General features: G+C 43.9%; 1 protein-coding gene across 1 annotated transcript in view; it reads right to left on the bottom strand.

The window, feature by feature from the left end:
- The window catches only part of NIF3L1 (NGG1 interacting factor 3 like 1), a 70,858-nt gene extending 51,325 nt beyond the window's left edge, over window positions 1-19,533 (bottom strand). Inside the window, exon 1 of the mRNA XM_044381306.3 lies at window positions 19,299-19,533. The gene's annotated coding sequence lies outside the window, so the exon portion shown is untranslated. The remainder of the gene's footprint in view (window positions 1-19,298) is intronic.
- Window positions 19,534-19,804: the final 271 nt, after the last annotated feature.

The following is a 19,804-nucleotide window of genomic DNA, read 5'->3' as shown; positions in this document are numbered from 1 at the left end:
CAGAGACAGCCAGCGAGAGAGGGAACACAAGCAGGGGGAGTGGGAGAGGAAGAAGCAGGCTCATAGCGGAGGAGCCTGATGTGGGGCTCGATCCCATAACGCTGGGATCACGCCCTGAGCCGAAGGCAGATGCTTAATGACTGCGCCACCCAGGCGCCCCAGAAGTTGATTTTTAGAATCTAGGTTGTCAGTTCTTCATGGGTTATGCCCTTAGTGTCTCTAAAAAGTCACTATACCCAAGATATGTAGGTTTTCTTTGCAGGAGTTTTACAGTTTTGTATCTCACATTTAAGTCTAATACATTTTGAGTTAATTTTTGTGAAGGATTAATCTTTTTGCATGTGGATGTCCAGTTCCTACACTGTTTGTTGAAGAGAGTTCTGGGGTTTTTTAGAAATTTAAAAATTAAGCAGATTTGTAGGCCATAGTATAAATTCTTATTACTAGAACGAGGATCTGAACTCCAGAGCCAGACTGTCTAGTTTGAAAACTAGCCCTTACTAGCTGCAGGACTTTGGAATGTCACTAAGTCTATGCTTGTCTATATTTGTAAAACTAAGGATTATTATACTATTTATCTCAGAGTTATGTGTATGTTTAATAGATGAAAAGCACTAGTGGTGGGGTGCCTGCGTGGCTTAGTCGGTTGGGTGTCTGCCTTCAGCTCAGGTCATGATACCCGGGTCCTCAGATTAAGCAGGAAGCCCGTTTCTCCATCTCCCTGCCACTCCCCCTGTTTGTGCTCTCTCTCTCTGTAAAAATCTTAAAAAAAAAACCATATACACAAATGGAATAGTAGCTTAGATTGTACATAAGCTCTTAGTTCTGAAGGGAGCCACGTATATTTTGATTGGTATTTTCCATGTTCCATTGGTTCCTTGCAATAGAATTAGTCTTAAGGTTAACTCCCACTCAAATTACATTAAGATTGCCTGTGCAGAGGGTGTCTGAATTTTTTTCTTGAGTAAACCCTAAATGATAGTACATTTTATTTTTTTAGCATGTTTTTTTTTAATTCCATTTTAGAGAGGGGGAGAAAATTGCAGACTCCTTACTGAGCGTGGAGCTGACACGGCTCGATCCCATGACCTAAGCCAAAACCAAGAGACCCCCAACCGACATAACCACCCAGGCACCCCTTTGTTTTTTTTTTTTTAAGACTTGACTTTAAAGATTTTATGTACTTTTTTTGTCAGCACAAGCACGGAGAGAAGCAGGCTCCTTGCTGAGCAAGGAGCCCCTTGAGGGACTCCATCCCTGGACCCTGGGATCATAACCTGAGCCGAAGGCAGATGCTGAACCGACTGAGCCACTAGGCATCCTAAGATTTTATTTATTTGAGAGAGAGCAGGGGGAAAGGGACACGCAGACTCTGAGCAGAGCCCAACACAGGGCTTGATTCCACAACCCTGAAGTCCTAATATGAGCTGAAATCAAGAGCCGAAGGCTCGGGGCGCCTGGGTGGCTCGGTCGTTGGGCGTCTGCCTTCAGCTCAGGGCGTGGTCCCAGTGTTCTGGGGTCGAGCCCCGCATTGGGCTCTGCCGCTGGGGGCCTGCTTCTTCCTCTCCCACTGCCCCTGCTTGTGTTCCCTCGCTCTCTGGCTGTCTCTATCTCTGTCAGGTGGATAAATGAAATCTTAAAAAACAAAACAAAAACCGAAGGCTCAACCAACTGAGCCACCCAGGCACCCCATGATAGTTTTGGTTTTTTTTAAGATTTTATCTATTTATTTGAGACAAAGAGCATGAGCAGGGGGAGAGACAGAGGGGGAAAAGCAGACTCCCCGCCAAGCTGGAAGCCTGACATGGGGCTCGATCCCAGGACCCGGAGATATGAACTGAGCCAAAGGCAGACACTTAACCATCTGAGCCACCCAGGTGCCCCTGATATAGTACATTTTGAATGACAACCTTAGATAATCTCGAATTACATAACCATACTGTAGTCCTAATTTTTGAGTTATTTTTGCCATTGAAGATGGTGATATGGATATTCAGTTGTACTAATTAACAGCCTAAGATGTGAGAGGAGTGTATTAGTTACATGTTTGAAAGTAAGATGTATTAGATTGACATAAACCTTAAGGGCTTAGATTTAAAAGCGAGGAGGGGTGGTGGGGGGTAAAAATAAAAGTGAGGCAGTGAGGCTTAGCCTGCCCCCTCAGGACAAGTGTCCCACAGTGAATGAATTTGCTAACATCCTGTTGGTCAAAGTCACATGACTGGGTCCCAGCATCTACATGGGAGGACATTACAAGGTTACATGGCAAAAGGTGCAGACAAAAGACGTGGTAGAGAATTTGGACCACCAGTGGAATCAAAAACCCACCCCTAAGTGTCCTGTGTCTACAAACAAGCCAGAGTGAGCCTGTTAAAATTAAATGTCAAGTTACTCATCTCAAAATCTTCTGAAGGCTTTCATTTCTGTTTACCAAAGTCCTTATAATCACCTTATGAGTATCTGCCGTGCCACTCCATCTTTCGGACCACATGCCAGCTACTTTCTCCTCTACAGTGCTCTGGCCTCACTGGCCTTACTCCTCAAACATAACAAGTACAGTCCTTCCTCTTCTGGATACACGCATTTCACTCCTCCTGATGTTTATATTTGTGAGGCCTTCCCTGGTTACTAAAAATTGCCATAGCCTCCCTTGTTAACACCATCCATATTCCCCTTCTCGGCTTTGTTTTTCTCTACAGGAGTTTGTTTACTTTTACACTGCTGAAAGGTGAGCTCCGTGACATCAGCTGTTTTAATTTGTTCACTGTGTATCCCAAGAAGCTGTAACAATCCGAGGAAGATAGAAAGTGCTAAGTATTTGTTGAATAAGTGGATGATGACCTTTTTTTTTTTTTTTGGAGTAGAATTCTTAGGAAGTTAGGGAGAGGTCCATGCAGATAATAACCCAGGGAACATTGTGTAGGGAGAGGAAATAGTAACCGCCACTGAGGCAGAAGCATCCTCAGCGCGTTCACTGTACAGCAAGAAGAGCAGAACAGTGGAAGCTGAATGGGTATTAGATTGTTAGGAAATGAGGTTAGAGAGAGATCCAGGGGCCAGACTAAATAGGGCTTTGTAGATCATTGTGGTTTTTGTTTCACTTTTTTTAAGATTTTACTTTTAAGTAATCTCTACACCCAACATGGAGCTCAAATTTACAACCCCAAGTTCAAGAGTCACATGCTCTACTGACTGATCAAGCCAGGCACCTCTACTTTGTAGATTATTGTAAAGACTAGATTTTGTTCTGTATGAGATAGGAAGTCACTAGAAGGTTCTGAATGGTTGCAAGAATGGTTGCCTGCAGCTCCTGGCTTGTATTCTCCATGTGGAAGAGAGAAAATTGCTGCCCTTTCAACAGTCTCAGAAAAGGATTCCCGGAAAAGTTATGCTGTCTTAGTTTTGCTTCAGAATAATCCAGGGGGGTTGGGAGAAGTGGAGGGGGTAGGGTGTAGGGGAGTATAAACAAAATAAGATTGGCCATGAGCTAATAGTTGAAACTGGGTGATGGATCAGTGAGGGTTCACAGTATTTTTTTTTTTTAAGATTTTATTTATTTATTTGACACAGAGAGACAGCCACCGAGAGAGGGAACACAGCAGGGGGAGTGGGAGAGGAAGAAGCAGGCTGCCAGCGGAGGAGCCTGATGTGGGACTTCATCCCAGAACGCTGGGATCACGCCCTGAACCGAAGGCAGATGCTTAACTGAGCCACCCAGGCGCCCCCACGGTATTTTTTTCTTATATATGTTTTAAGTGTGTGTGTTTGCTCTTGTAGTGAGAAAGCAGCTGTAGGTAACATGTAAATGAATGGGTGTCACTGCATTCTGGTAAAACTTTACAAAAATACAGTGGTTGGCTGGGTTTTCAAAAGATGTTTGTGATGTACCTTCGTGTTAATTCTTTGGGTTTATCCTATCCTGAGAGATACACAGCTTCTCAAATCTGAATGTTTCTATTTTTGCCAAATTTTTTTCATCCATATTTCTTTGAATACTTTTTCAGCCTGCCCACTTTCTTCTTTCAGGAACTCTAATGACATGAATACTAGATCTTTTGTTATAATTCCACAGGCCCCTGATCCTCTGGCCTTTTTTTTTTTTTTTTCTTCCAATCTATTCTGTTACTCCTAGTGGATAATTTCTATTATTCAAGAATACCAATTTTTCCCTCAGTTCCCTCCTTTCTGCTGTTCAGCCCATGCCTTGGGGGTTTTCCCCCCAAAAATATCATATTTTTCAGTTATAAAATTTCCACCTGGACTTTCTAGTTTTCCATTTGTTTCAAGTGTTTTTGTAATTGCTCATTGCAACATTTTTGTCATGACTGCTTTAAAATCGTTGGGTAATTCTAAGTTCTGTGTTATCTTGGCATCTATTGATATTCTTAAATTCAGGTTGGTATTTTCTTGATTCTTGGTATGACAAGTGATTTCTTTTTTACTGAAACTTGGACATTTTTTGGCATTCATAAAAGACTCTGGATCTTACTTATTCAATTTCTCCAGGCCTTCTCTGACACACCCTGGTGGGAAAACAGACGTACTGCCTCATTACTACCAGGTTGTGTGTGGGGGGGTGGGGGTGGAGCAGGGAGTCCAGGATCTCCATTCAGCTTATGTTAACACTCAGGGTCGGGAGGAGCTCCTCCTCCCTGCTGACAGAGTTGGGAGTTCTGACTCCCCATGAGGCCTCTACTATCACTCTGGCTAGGAGGCGCAAGATTGCTTCATTACCTGCTACCTCATAGGGCTCCAGGGACACAGGGTGGAGTGGCCTCAATCCATGTTATCTCTGGACAGCATGAAAGTTCTGAGACTCTCCACCTGGCCTCCTCAAATGCCACACCAGCAGGAAGAGGGAGGGGTATCTCATTACCATGAGTGAGGATGAAAGTCCAGGCTCTCCCAGTGGACACAACAGGAGGTTGGAAGGAGCATTATCACCCAGCAGGGGTAAGAGTCTCAGCTCCCTACTCGCCCTTCTCTGACACCGCCTCGTCAGGGGTTGAGGAATCTCAAAAAAAAAAAAAAAAAAAAAGAATTCCCACTGTTCTTTCTTAATTTGAGAAAACTGGCGCAGGACCAACCCCAGCCAAGGCCCGGGAACTGTACTAACTCTTCAGGGAGCAGGCCTGAGGAGCTGAAGAAATCCGATCGGACTCATCCTGGGGCATAAGTACACTGGGGGCACAGAACCTGGCAAGGGTGGAAATCTGGGATCCCCACTTAAGTTTTTGCTGGCAAGAGTAGAAGTAGGGCCATGGTTTTTTCTGTGGTATTTGCCTGGAGGAGAGCAATCATTGTCTTTTAAAAGTTTTCTGTCTCAGGACGCCTGGGTGACTCAGTCGGTGAAGTGCCTGCCTTCAGCTCAGGTCATGATCCAGGGTCCTGGGATAGAGCCCTTATGCGGCTGGTCAGTGGGGAGCCTGATTCTCCCTCTCCTGCACCCCCTGCTTGTACTCATGTGCTCTCTCTGTCAAATAAATCTTCTTAAAAATTTTTTTTCTAAAAAAGAAAACCCAGGAAAACAACCATGTCATTCCTCAGATCCAGCTAAGGTCCCCAGCTGCTCTGCCTTCTCTGAACCTTTCGGAGTCTCTTGTTTTACGTATGATGCTTAGGGATTTTTGTTGTACTTAGTGGAAGAAGCAGGGAAAAGTACTTCAGTCTGTCTTCTGGAAGTGCCTCTCATGTTCTTTTTATATTTCCCATCTTCTCCATTTTTCAGTTTGGGGATTTTCTTCTGGTCTGTTGCCCAGTTAACTAATCTTCTTTAGTTTGTCCAGTCTTCTGTTAATTTCATCTATTAAAGTCTTAATTTCAGATATATTTTGGCTCTAGTTTTTATAATGATTCTAGTTCACAGTTCCTAGTTTTCTGCTAAAGTCCTCCCTTGCTGTTATCTTGAACATATGGTCATAATTCTTTGAAAATAATTTAATCAAGTGTGATAATATTAAAATCTGGAACCTCCTGTGGATCTATTCCTCTTGTCCACTTTCCCTCTTGATTTTCAGTCATTTTTGTCTTTTTGTTGGGCTGGCTACTTTCATTTGAATGCCAGGCATTATGTATGAAATTACAGACATAATTTGGAGCCCAGGATGATGTCTTTCTCCTGGGAGGATTTACGTTTACTTCTGACATGTAAATAGAGGAAAGGAAATCATTCTAATCCAATCAGGTATAGAGCTGATTTGAAAGTAGGTTTCAGTCATTTTTAGGACTGATCTATTTCCAGTCTACTTTTACTCCTGAGGTATGTACTCAGGTAGTCTCAGTCAGTTTGGGTTCCCCCAGAGGAAGACCCTTAGACATGAGTTTGAGTGCAAATAGTTTATCGGGGAGCTAATCCTATGGAGGACCAACTGTGGAATGGGGAAATGAGACCGGGAAGGAGACACATCTAATATAGGGTACAGGATCAAGCAAGTTACCATTCGTGGATAGTTGGAGTTTAATACCACCGAGGAACTCTGGGAAGCACAGGTGTCTTAAAGTTATTCCAGTTGAGGGGCCAGAGATATTTATACACCAACTCCTTAGTCACTGATTTTGGCTGCTCTGAATAAACACCAGGCGGTTGTTAATTCTTGGCACTTCTGAATTCTGCTTTTAGGCAGTTTGAGCTCTGGCTCAGGCGAAGTCCTCAGGCAAAAAGATGCAACTATTGATAGGAGAAGTGAGACCTGTATGCGCTATTTTGGTAAGGCCTGAGGAGATAAGGAGGACACAACGTTTACTACAGTTCACTCTTTGCATTGTTGAGATCCGCTCAGGACCTATATTAAGTTTACTCTTTCCTGTCACTGCTTCCTCCAGGTGGTGGCCAGTCATAATTTTAAAAAAGGAGGAGGGGCCCCTGGGTGGCTCAGTGAGTTAATCATCCGACTCTTGATTTTAGCTTAGGTCATGATCTCGGGGGCATAGGATCAACCCCCTTGTTGAGCTCTGTGCTTAGCACAGAGCCGGCTTGTCCCTTTCCCTCTGCTATTCCTCCCACCCCAAACAAACAAAATAAAATAAATCTTTTAAAAAGAGGGGGGGGGGGGAAGGAACTTATGACAGGAGGTTCATTAGAATAAGCTGTAAAGTCTACACTGCTACAATTGGCCCTGAGGCCAATACTGATATTTATCACCTCTCTCTTCTATCACACATTCTAGATTTGTACTCTGCTGGTCTAGAAGGCTTGCCCCTGATGGGATGCCCATACCTTCATCCCTTCTGAAGCAACTGAGTCCCTGCTTACCTTACCCTTGTAAGGCCATGGTTGGTACAATTGCCCACTTGAATTCTCAAGTCATAGGTGTACCAAGAGAGAGTCTGCCCAGCCCCTGTAGCAGCAACCCTGTCTTTCATAATAATCAGGCCAATTTCCCTGCCGGTGTGCTACTATCTTTATTTGGCTGATGATCAACCAGCAGAAAGAGCCCCACATATTCAGGCAGCAGTCATAGCAGCAGGTTTAATGGAACTCTCACTGGGTATCCATCCCCTTGTGGAAGCTTCCTCCTGTCCTTGGAACAGAACCTCTTGTTCAGAACTGGTCCCAAGTGAGTCGCTGGAGCAATGGTGAAAGAAGCCACTGTACTCCACCTGCTGTTTCCCAGACACACGTTCTACACAGTGGGCACGCAGCAGCATACAACGGTCGCTAGTACAAAGCATATACCACATCGTGAAGGATAGTGCTCTCAGATCATTTCCCCTAAGTGGGTGTCTTGGCAACACTTTTAAGAGGCTGTTACAGTATTCTATCTAATCAATAGCTCGTAGGTGAGGTGGTATAATAGGACTGGTAAATCCCATGGTCATGTGCCCATTATAATACTTCCTTTGCTGGGTGGCTCAGTCTGTTAAGCATCTGCCTTCAGCTCAGGTCATGATCCCAGGGCCTGGGATCGAGTCCCGCATCAGGCTCCGCCTGCCTCTCCCTCTCCTTCTGCCCCTTCTCCCATTCATGCTCTCTCACTCACTCACTCTCTCTCAAATAAATAACTAAAATCTTAAAAAACAAACAAAAAACCCACCTCTTTTGTCATAAACTGTTTCTGATAGGATTTTTAAGCAAGATCCCATTATGATAAAGCAGACATTCTGTAAGCCCCTGGATAGTGGTGCTGGCCAAAGCACTAGGACAAGGAAGGCTAATCTGTATTTGGAATATGTGTCAAATTCCACTTAGGGAAAACTGCTGTCCCTTCCAGAGTAGAAGCAGTCTGATACAATACATTTGCCACCAGCTGGCTCATTGGTCTTCTTGAGGCAAAATACCGTACTGGGAGACAACATCAACAGGTCAGACATACAACAGTGGAGAAGTTATATCAGTCTTAATGTCCCCACCGGAGAGAATACAGTTTTACTGTTGGGCCCATTCACTGTCTTCATTCCTATCATCCTAGTTTCAAGGCCCCCTATGCAGGAAAGGGGGTGGCTGGCCTTTCACAGATGGGTCATCCAAACCACCTGGTTATTCAGTGCCTGCCATGCTCTGAGTGGTGGGTATCTTCTCCTGCCCACACCTGTGGGGCTGTCCACCTGCTTTGTCTCCAGGCCTTTTGTTTCCAATCTCTCAGTTGTTAGTCCTTTCAGGCCCCTGGCTTACCCACTAACTTACTTGCTCCTGGTGCTCAGGAATCCATGTATATCCTTACATCAGGCCACCTTTGTCCCTAAAAATGTTAATGGCCAGGTATACTGCTCAAAGCTCTGCCTACTGGGAGGTCTTTCCCTCACCACTATCTTCAAGAGTCACCCCCCAGCAGGACTATACTGCAAAAGCAGTCCATTTTCAGCTATACCTACCTATTGAGCAGTCCCATCCACGACAGGCCATCCACTCACCTCCTCCCTCCACTGCCCCAAGGCCTAAGGTGTCAGATGAGGGAGAAAAGCTGGTGCAACATAAGTACATGATGTGACCTACTTGTGCCCTCCGGACCTGCTTGAAATGCATCCCATCAATAGACTGTGTCGGAAGACAATGCTCACGAACACTTGCTTGTGCAGTGCTTCCTGCGCCAAAATGACTGTCATTCTGGGTTCAAGAATGACTGAATGACAAACATCGCCTGGAAATCGGAGATCATGAATTACTCCAGAAATGTTAAAGGTTCCCCCTGGGTCCATTTGCTTATATTCTAAGAGTAATAAAAACCTTGGGACTCTCGGGGCACCTGGCTGGCTCAGTTAGTAGACCAAGCGACTCTTGATCTTGGGGTCATGAGTTCCAGCCCACACTGGGCGTAGAGCGTACTTAACAATAGCAACAACAACAACAACAAACCTAGGAACTCTCCCCCTTCTTCCTCCCGGAGAAACGAGAAAGAGAATGATAGCTAGAGAAGGCACAGATGTGTCAGCCACCCTATATCAAATCTGAGTCTCACAGCTTCAGAGCTCTGCTCAGAAGGACCCTGGGACTGCAGATACATCTGACCCCATCACATGGCCCTGTGGAGACTTGGGAGGTGGGCAGTCGGCACTGCTACGATGCTGTGTGAGTAAATGTTCTGTTGTCTAAATGCAGAGGTCTCACAGGCTGTGTGTGTGTGTGTGTGTGTGTGTGTGTGTGTGTGCGCGCGCAGCACTGTGACAGAGTGACAGGCTGACTGGATCAACCAGGACAGATAATGTCTCAGACTCTTCACAGTCTTGGACTTGACAGATGGCTGCTGCCCACCTGACCTCATGATTGTGTGTGTGTCTGGTGGGTGAGGGTGTCTGAGAGCCTCAGCTGCGAGTGGGCAGCTCGAGTCACAAACTCACTTGATGTCTCATGGTCAGGGTTAGCTGCATGCCCGAAGCTACTTTTCAAATGGTGAGCAGATCTCTGCTACAGACAGCAGACCCTCGCTGCAGAATCTGAGAGGTTTATGCTGCCACACTTCTTTGGAGGCTTTCTCACAACATCCTTCTCTACATGGAAACTTCCAGTACCATGCCATATTCCCTGACCCAAGAGGCAGGGCTGTTTATACCACAGCCTGACTTGCCGCATTGCTCTGTCTTGCACTGGGCCTCACTCAAAATTGACAGCCTTCTCAATTACCTGGTAAATGAGTAAGAGCAGTATTTCTAAGTGGGATATGTGCTATTTCCAAAAGCATAAAGGGGTCTACCAAGCACTGCTCCTCCACTTTAGTGGTAGAAGATACAGTGGGTCCACTACTTTGCAGAGAATGTACTGGTAAGTCCTCTTCCTGAAAATATCGCTGACCCGGCAGACTCAGTGTGGGGTTTACTCTGACTTAAGGGTGTGTTTCTGGAGTAGTCAGTATACCTGCCACTTCCCCCGGTTTGATTTAAATGAGGTCATTGATAAAGTGGGCTGGCGTGATGTCTGTGGAACGTGCAGATTCTGGGGAAGAGAGTAGGAGAGCTAATAGAGCACTGGGAGAAGACCATGAACAGGAATTACTGGATGTTCCACGTAAATGTGACTTTCTTCTGTCCTCATCTTTTATCTTTATGTGATTAGAAAAACTGCCCCTGCCGAATCGCCAGCTGCATAGTTTTTCTTTTTCTTTTGCATACTGTTCCATAGGCTGTGTTGATCTGATCCAATAGATACTAAACCTGATACAGCAGCTAAAATTGGAGCTACCACTTAGTTAAATTTAAATTTAGGTTAATCCATTGTTATCAACCACGATCCATTTTTGGAGATGCCAAATGGGTGAAATAAATGGAAAATACAACCATCTCCACATTTTTAAAGACTTTGAGGGTATCATTCATTGATCTTTAATATTCTACTGGAGATGCAGCATTGCTTCGGATTTACTACCTTGGCTGGGGTGGGGAAGCAGTTTCAGAGGCTTCCACTTGGCCTTTCCTACTTCAATATCCCTTATACTGCAGCTGAGGGATCAATGTGAAGATTTTGTCAACTGCTAAATGTGTCCATCCTTATTTCAAAGAAAGGGGACATGACTGTAGCGTAAGACCTTGGGACCCAATAGACTCACGATGAGGCAGACTTGGGCCAGGACTCCATTTACCATCTGGAGTCCATGTGCTCTACTCTAACAGGAAGGCTATGATGGTATTTGGGTTTCCCTAGGATAAATACAAGTTCAGACCCTGTCTTATTTTGGGCTGTTATAACAACAATACCACTGACTGGGTGGCTTAAATAATAGATATCTATTCCTTGCCATTTTGAAAGCTGGGAAGTCCAGTATTAGGGTGCTGATCAATTTCGTTCCTGGCGAAAGCCCTCTTCCTGTTTTGCAGACACCTTGCTTTATCCTCACATGGCAGAGAGAGAGACTGGGAAAGATCAAGCTCTCTGGTATCTTCTTATAAGGGCACCAACCCATCATGAAGGCTCCTAATTACCTCCTACAAGGCCCTATCTTTAAAATACCACCACACTGGGAATTAGAGTTTCAGCATAGAAATTTTGAAGGACACAAGCATTCAGTCCCTGACTGAAAAGTGCTAGATACTCCAATTTCCCCAGCTTACATTTACTATGGTAATGGCCTTTGGGGAAAGCAAAGAAAAACTGGCACTGCATACACTTGACGTGTTGAAGGATTCTTTTTTTTTTTGTTTTGTTTTTAAAGATTTTATTTATTTATTTGATAGAAAGAGAGAAAAAGAGGGAGCACAAGCAGGGGGAGTGGCAGGCAGAGGGAGAAGAAGGCTCCCTGCTGAGCAGGGAACCTCATGTGGGGCTCAATCCCATGACCTGAGCCGAAGGCAGATGCTTAACTGACTGAGCCACCCAGGCGCCCCTGAAGGGTTCTTCCTTAAGGGAACCCAGCCTTCCCCTCAATCTATGGGTTGTTGGTTTGAGAACCAACTCAAATCTGACAACTGGAGAGGCATTATGATTTTTTACCATGGTAGCTAACATCAGCTTTCTGCTCATTTGTTCTTGACCTTTTCTGTTTTTTATATACATTGAGCAGCACTCTGAAATGCTATCTCAACACTAGGAGGGGTGACATAGTTGTCACAGAGCTCTGAAGGTCAGGGCTCCCCTAGTTGTCAACTCAAATTTGCTGACAAATTACATCCACCTTGCCTCTGATGATGGGATATTGCACCTTGACCTCTGCTAGTCTAGAATCCACTTAACCCAACTGATGCTAAAAACCCAGTTCTTTAGTATCAGCCCCTACTGATAATCCTGGCCTATACGGGAGACCTACCTCTAAACTTCTCAGTGATGCTGGGTGTACTGTTCCTTATTGATTTAGTGAAGAGAGTGTCCTGTGGCTCCATGGAAATGGTTAGCTGACGGATTCTCTCATCTAACATCATAAATTCATTTTAGCATGTCTATTATTATCACTCCAAGAAGTTTGGCCCTTTCCTCAATATTCTGTCAAGACAACTCCATCATCTCCTCCTTATTTTACTGTAGGCCATCAGTTTTTCTGAGCTTCAAGGTGTGCTCGCACCAGCATACTAAGACAAGCTTCGGGTGCCCTTGGAATTAAATCCTCAGCCAAGGGAAAGTTCCCCCATATCAAAAACCTCTCCCTTACCCAGCCTTGTATTACACCATTCTCTCCATCCCTGGTCCAACACCTTCAAGTTCAATTCTAGTCATGTTCTCCCAGTTCCTGCTCTACGTATTAGCCAGGTCTTGTGACACTTTTGGTAAACACCTTTCTTCCCAAAGCAGTGATAGGATTTCTCAAATAGGCCATGGCAAAAATCCTGATTGTAGTCTAGAAGCAATGAGGACAGGCAAGGACAGATCTTCAGGAGGAAATAAGTCATTTTGTGAGGCATCTGCTTTATGCGAAGGCTTTTTGTGCTCATCTGGAATATTGGAGACATTATCCTCTAGCAAGGCGGGGAATGGGCAACTTCAACCATGTCAGAAGGTTCAAGGAATCTGGAGGGTCAATGTTCTCAAGTATATCCCATCCCAGGTCAGAGAGCCCCACTCTCTTACCAGGGTCCAGATTTTAGCACTGAAGGGCTGTAAATGTAGCTTTCTTTACACTCTCCTACTCTCACAGTCAGGTACAGGTCCTGATTTTTTAGCAAACTCACTGTAGGAAAAGAGGTTCTCTTTAAATGCTTCTGTAACCAGGGCAAGTTTTAGGAATTTAATCTATTTTCTAGGACAGTTAGAGCATTTGCCCATGCAATATAACCTAAGAATGTTTATCATATGTTTGACAGTGCTTCCCACATAACACACCAAATAAACAGTCTAATTAGTCAAAAAGACTTCATTTAGGGGGCGCCTGGGTGGCGCAGTCGTTAAGCGTCTGCCTTCAGCTCAGGGCGTGATCCCGGCGTTATGGGATCGAGCCCCACATCAGGCTCCTCCGCTATGAGCCTGCTTCTTCCTCTCCCACTCCCCCTGCTTGTGTTCCCTCTCTCTCTGGCTGTCTCTATCTCTGTCAAATAAATAAATAAAATCTTTAAAAAAAAAAAAAAGACTTCATTTAGAATTCAAATCTTGGGAAGTTTGTTAGAAACCTCAGAGGGTTTTAAAGCACATGCTTAAATACGATTACACATCATTATAAAACTCAATATTTAACTATCTATTTAACCAAGGTTTGGAAATAAGAGATTCTAAAGGCAAATATAGAAGGTTATGTACTTGTTGGCAAAACTTGGCTCTTTTATATTGGGAAGTTTTAACTTTAAGTAATCAAAGACCTGATAAAGACAACATAGAAACTTTGGTTCTCTGGAAATAGAGAACAAAAAAACTGTTTACAATTTATTATCAAGAGCAGATGAACAATCCAAGAAAACTTTGTCTTTTTAATGAAGAGAGAAACGATCTCAATCTTATGCCAGTGTACTTTAAAAACTCATTCATTCTAATCTTAGCCCTGACCATGCATAAAATTATTTTCCAAAGATTTCCTCAAAACTTACAACTTTCTTTTTCATTCAGATTTTGATTTAAGTCTTCTCTCTCTAAATAACCAATCTCATTTTAGGACAAAATTACTTTCCTTTCCCACAACAAAAATGTATTCCCATTCCTCATACCATCTTAACAAAAACGTATCTTACTTTCCTTGCATACAATGTTGCTTTCCTTATTTTCCAGCAGTCTTAATTACATTTATCAGAATTTTTACTTTTAGAAGCCTTAGTCTCAAACTTCCAACAACGTAGGTTTAGAGGGAACATACCTCAACATAATAAAGGCCCTATATGAAAAACCCACAGATAACATCATACCCAATGGCGAAAAACAGAGCTTTTCCTCTAAGATCAGGAACAAGACAAGGATGTCCACTTCCACCACTTTTATTCAACATAGCACTGGAAATTATAGCCACAGCAATCAGACAAGAAAAAGAAATAAAAGGCATCCAAATTGGTGAGGAAGAAGTGAAACTCTATTTGCAGATGACGTGATAACACATGTAGAAAACCCTAAAGACTCTACCAAAAAAACTACTAGAACTGATAAATGAATTCAGTAAAGTCTCAAGATACAAAATCAACATATAGAAATCTGTTGAATTTCTATACACTTATAATGAAGTATCAAAAACAAAAATTTAGAAAACAATCTCAGGGACCTAGCTGACTCAGTGGAGCATGCACCTCCTTTTTTTTTTTTTAGATTTATTTATTTTGAAAGAGTGAGTGAGAGGGACTATGAGCACAGCAGGGAGGGGCAGAAGGAGAGGGAGAGAAAGAGACTCTCAAGCAGACTCCCTGGTGAGCACAGAGCCCTACAGAGGGCTCAATCTCAAGACCCTGAGATCATGACCTGAACCAAAATCAAGCATCAGATGTTTAACTGACTGAGCCACCCAGGTGCCCCTGAATCTTGCAACTCTTGATTTTGAGGTCATGAGTTTGAGCTCCATGTTGGGTGTAGAGATTACTTAAAAATAAAATCTTAAAAAAAAACCAAAAACAAAACCAACAGCCAATCTCATTTATAATTGTACCAAAAAGAATAAAATACCTAGGAATAAACTTAAACAAGTAAAATACCTGTATCCTGAAAACTATAAAACACTGATGAAAGAAACTGAAGATGACACAAACAAATGGAAAGATCCTCTATGCTCATGGATTGGGAGAACAAATATTGATAAAATGTCCATACTACCCAAAGCAATCTACAGATATAATGCAATCCTTATCAAAATACCAGTAGCATTCTTCCACAAAAAGAGAATAATATTCAAATTTATATGAAACCACAAAAGACCCCAAATAGTCAAAGCAATCTTCAAACAGAATAACAAAACTGGAGGTATCACAATCCCAGATTTCAAAATATACTACATTGGTGTAGTAATCAAAATAGTATGGTACTGGCACAAAAATAGCCACACAGATCAACAGAACAGAATAGAGAGCCCAGAAATAAACCTATAATTATATGGTCGATTACTCTTCAACAAAGGAGACAAGAATATACAATGGGAGAAAGAAAGTTTCTTCACTACATGGTGTTGGGAAAACTAGACAGCTACATGCAAAAGAATGAAACTGAACCACTTTCTTACACCATACACAAAAATAAACTCAAAATGGATTAAAGACCTAAAGGTGAGACTTGAAACCATAAAATTCCTAGAAGAAAACAGGCAGTAATCTCTTTGACATCAGCCATAAAAATATTTTTTAGATGTGTCTCCTTTTGCAAGGGAAACAAAAAGCAAAATTAAACTACTTGGACTATACCAAAATAAAAAGCTTTTGCAAGGTGAAAGAAACCACCAACAAAACAAAAAGAGAACCCACTGAATGGGAGAAGATTTTTGTAAATGATACATCTGATAAGGGGTTGATACTCAAAATGTATAAAGAACTTATACAACTCAACACCAAAAAAAAAAAAAACCCCAAAAAACAAATAACCTAATGACAAATGGGCAGAAGACATGAACAGACATTTCTCCAAAGAAGACATACAGGTGGCCAATAGACACATGAAAAGATGCTCATCATCACTCATCATCAGGGAAATGCAAATCAAAACCATGAGATATCACCTCACACCTGTCAGAATGGCTAAAATAGAAAACACAAAAAACAGCAAATGTTGGTGAGGATGTAGAGAAAAAGGAATCCTTGTGCACTATTGGTGGTAATGCTAAACAGTGCAGCCACTGTGGAAAACAATATGGAGGTCCCTCAAAAAATTAAAAATAGAATTATCATATAATCCAGTAATTATACTTTCAGGTATTTACCCAAAGAAAACAAAAACACTAATTCAAAAAGATACATGCACCCTTATTTTTACTGCAACATTATTTACCATAGCCAAGATATGAAAGCAGCTCAAGTGTCTAGCAATAGATGAATGGATAAAGAAAACATAGTGTATATATTCAATGGAATATTACCCAACTATTAAAAAGAATGGAATCTTGCCATTTGCAACAACATGGATGGATCTAGAGGGTACTAGACTAAGTGAAATAAGTCAGTCAGAGAAAGACAAACACCATGTGATTTCACTCATGTGAAATTTAAGAAACAAAACAAAGAAAAAAAGACAAACAACACCCCCCCCCCCAGATTCCTAAATATAGAGAACTGGGGGTTACCAGAGGGGAGGTGGGGGGGGGAATGTGTGAAACAGGTGAAGGGATTAAGAGTACACTTATCATGATGAGCACTGAGTAATGGATGGAAGTGTTGACTCACTATATTGTACACCTGAAACTAATATAACACTGTATATTAACCATACTGGAATTAAATGAATGAATGAAACTTAGTCTCCAGTGAAAACTAAGTAGGTAAACAATTGTAAACTCTGTTACAGAACACTTTAGATCGGAAATTTATGAATATATTTCATAATTCCTAAAAATGTGTTTTTCAGTAAAGCACAAAGCAGGTTTACGAACAGACCCAGGCATCCTGTTTCTCTGCACTACGAAGCCAAAAGCAGATAAACCTATGTTCAGTCACCAATGCTTCAGTATTCTATCTTATTTGAAAAAGACTTAGTTATCCAATGAATTCAACCCAATTCATCATTTAACTTAGCAAAACTTCAAAGTTTCAGGTTACCAAAGGTTTTGAAAGCTTTAAACCTTTTTATTTCCTCAACCTACTTGTTCCTAACAGTTGTCCGCAAAAACTTGATGACACAGACACAATTAACTATCATTTTAAGTCATCTTTTTGCTGACAAATTGCAACAAATAACACGAATTTATTTGACCTTTAGTTAACCTTGGTAGAATAAAAATTTTACATTTACTGCTAATAGCTCTACAGACATGTCTATTTTAATGAAATCAACAAACTTAAATTACCTTTAATACTGAATATGTTGCACCTGCGTCCACTCAAAGTCAATTTCTTCCCCACCATCCATCTGACTTGGGGCTCTTGTGGGGAAATCTGAAGTGGGTGGTTTAAGTCCAGGGGAGCTCTCGGGACCCTTCATGTTCACTTGGGAGATGCTGCAGTTTGAACTACGTCAGCAGGTGGCCCACCAGCTTGGGGGGGTGTTCTGCTCCTCGGTAGTGAGGGTAAGGCGCCGCGGGCAGGGAGGATGGTGTAGGAGCTGGCGGAGGCAGAGGCCCGGGAGAAGGGCTAGGCGGGGACAGGGGCAGTGCCACCAGCAAGGCCCCAGGTCATTCTGAGCGCGGACTCCTATTCCGTTGTCTCCAGCTCCTCTCTCTCCCTCCTGCAGAACAGGCTTTCTCTCTGCCCGCTGCCCCATTTATTCAAAATATAGCCTAATGGACTTTATCTGGGAACAGGAGTATTCCTCATCTTCTCAGTCAAAAGTTCAGGAAGAACACAGAAGAAACAAATCTATAACTGAGCCCAGAGTTTCTGCTGTTAGTATTTTGTTCTTCCCCAAAAGTCGGGGCGTGGGGGCCTTCACCGACCGAACCAAACAGCTTCCCAGGCAAGAGCAGAAAGCCAAACCCAAACCTGCTGTTTGGAGGCAACCAAACGGAAGGAAGAAATCCAAGAAAGCCATTCAGAGCTCCGCGGAGGTGATGTTACAATAAAAATCATTTTCTTCTTAGTTATAGGTTTCTAATTAAAAGTAGACCAGTCAGCCAATCTCCTCCCCGGAGTCTTCGGGAAGGGCTAGAAGCTAGCATGGCCTGTCGTGTACACACGTACACACACACCAGGTCCGGCCGGGAGCTCGCCACCCGCGCCCCCGGGCTTCCCGTTTCCCTCACGGCCCTCCTCGCTCCGACGCTATCTTCACCACCCCCACCCGCCGCGCCCCAACTCCAGCCACGGGCCACGAGCACGCCGGGACCGCGCGCACGCAAGCGCTGTCTTTCCACAGTGCTGGCTGCCCTCGGTCGTAAAGCCAAGGTGATCCAATTTTAGAAAGCAGGTTCGGGATTCCAAACTCCATGACGTTTCACCAGGGATTAAACTTGGCTCCTTACACAGCACACAGAGCAGGCCAAGACAAACCACACAACCAACGAGATAACAGAAGGGTGTAGGGAGCGAACGAGCCAAATGGGAAGTCCGTCTGTGGGCGCGCAGCTGAGATAAGGTCAGGTCCCTCGGCTCTGGGCGCTTACTGCTTCTGATGACCAAGCCGCGAAGGATCTCGGTTCTGCTGGGAGACTGATGGGGCCGAGGTCTCCATGGCAGTTGCCTTTCTTGGGTGGCCAGACACAGAGAGGTCATGTCTGAAGAGTCTGACAGTTTGCTGCAAAATTCCTTCCCTTTATAAAGGGGTTAATTGGGCGCACCTGGGTGGCTCAGTCGGTTAAGCGTCTGCCGTCGGCTCAGGGCGTGATCCCGGAGTTCTGGGGTCAGGCCCCACATCCGGCTCCCTGCTCAGTGGGGAGCCTGCTTCTCCCTCGTCCTCTGCCTGCCGCTCCCCCTGCTCGTGCTCTCTCTCTCATAGGTAAATAAATAATATCTTACAGGGGTTTAATCAGTCTTAGGCTCCCGCAGACCTCCTCTGGTTCTGCTCATTATCAGCTGACGCTGCAGTACTTCTAACTACTTGGGTCATTGCCTGACACAGGCTCCTGAGGGACATGAGACACTCCATTTTGTTCTCTACACCGCACAAACCTGAACAAATGGGTTATGAAAACCCGGAACAGACGCACGTGGGTGGCTCAGTTAAGCATTGGACACTTGATTTGGGCTCAGGCCACGCTCTCCAGCTGCGTGGGCTCCGGGCTCAGCACAGTCTGCTTGTCCCTTTCCCTCCGTTCCCCACCCCACCCCGTCCCGCGCACGCACACTCTCTCTCAAATAAATAAAATCCTAAACAAACAAACAAAAAGAACAAATGGTTCAAAAGAACTCAAGAGCCGTGAACCGAGGAGGGATGGGTCGGATGTGCAATTATCAGGGGAACTTACCAGGAGCAAACTTCTAAGGCTCGCTACTTCGAACTTGTTTCTCTGCTTCACCAGATGCACTTAACGCAGTCCATGCCAGCTCCGGGCAAGGCAGAAAGAAAATCCTCCGAACGAAACAGGTTTTGGCAGCTGCCAAGGGCGTCCTCCCCAACCTCCCCGTCCTCCCGTCTGGGGCCAAGGAGCCAAGAGCAGCTGACTCGGAACTATCCCAGCCATTGCTGGGAGGCAAATGTGGGAGCCCTGGTGCGCAGCGGAGGCCAACTGCTCCATCCGGGGAATCCCGAGTAGGCTGGACAAATTGAAAGCCTGCCCCCACATGGCTCACCAAAATGACAGCCGTGCCCATCGATGGCGCTTAACCATAAAACAAGCCTCGGTCTTTATCATTACCATTGCCATGTCTCCAAAGCCAGTGACGTTGTATAAGCCAGCGCTTCTACCACCTGCATCCTATCTCAGTGCACAAGTGAGAGTCTTAGCGGTGGTGCCACAGCATTCCAGGGATT

Source organism: Ursus arctos, unplaced genomic scaffold (assembly GCF_023065955.2).
Source record: "Ursus arctos isolate Adak ecotype North America unplaced genomic scaffold, UrsArc2.0 scaffold_1, whole genome shotgun sequence".
Classification (NCBI taxonomy): domain Eukaryota; kingdom Metazoa; phylum Chordata; class Mammalia; order Carnivora; family Ursidae; genus Ursus; species Ursus arctos.
Note: the sequence above shows the minus strand (reverse complement) of the source record. Positions and strands in the feature narration are given on the sequence as shown.